Here is a 986-nt window from a genome sequence, read left to right on the forward strand (position 1 = left end):
ATGAGATGAAGTCATGCCATACTCTCTTCTAAGAAGTATTCTGGCTGTACTTCTTCCAAGACCAATATGTTTGTTCTTCTGGCAGTCCATAGTACATATTCAAAATCTTCATTAATGCCATAATTCAAAGGCATCCATTCTTCCTCAGCCTTCCATATTCATTACATAACTTTCCTATGCATGAGAGGTGAATAAAAACACTCTCATAGGTTGTGTTGGGCTGCTATCCATAAGGTCAGCAATTCGAATTAACTTGATGGTAGTGGGTTTGATTTAGTTTTAGTTTAGGTTAAGCACACCTCTGTCTTTAGGGTAGCATCTTTGTTCTTTTGCACTTTAAAGAGGTCTTTTGCAGAAGATTTGCCCATTGCAAAATGTTTTTTGATTTCTTGATAACTGCTTCTGTGGGCAATGATGTGGATCAAAATAAAGTCAAATCTTTGATAATTGTAATCTTTTCTCTGATTATCTTTTTGTTGCTTATTGATCCAGTTGTGAGGATTTTGTTTTCTTTATGTTAAGATGTAATCCATACTGAATAGTGTAGCTTAGTTTTTGATCTTCATCAGCTAAATGCTTCAAGTTCTCTTAACTTTCAGCAAATAAGGTTGTGTCACCTGCAAATGACAGGTTGTTAATGAGTCTTCCTCCAATCCTTAGGCTGCATTTTTCTTTATATAATCCATCTTCTTGGATTATTTGCTCAACATATAGACTGGACAAGAATGGTGAAGGGATACAACCTAGATGCACACCTTTCCTGATTTTGAACCATGCAACATCTTCTTGTTCTGTTCTAATGACTTCACTTGATCTCTGTACAATTTCTGCATGAGTACAATTAAGTGTTCTTCAATTTCCATTCTTTGCAATGCTATCCATAATTTGTTATAATCCACATAGTCAGATACTTTACATAACACAGGTTAACATTTTTCTGGTATTCTCTGCCTTCATCCAAGATCCATCTGACATCAGCAATTATA

The sequence above is a fragment of the Chrysochloris asiatica genome, unplaced genomic scaffold (assembly GCF_000296735.1).
Source record: "Chrysochloris asiatica unplaced genomic scaffold, ChrAsi1.0 scaffold00099, whole genome shotgun sequence".
In the NCBI taxonomy this organism is placed as follows: Eukaryota; Metazoa; Chordata; class Mammalia; order Afrosoricida; family Chrysochloridae; genus Chrysochloris; species Chrysochloris asiatica.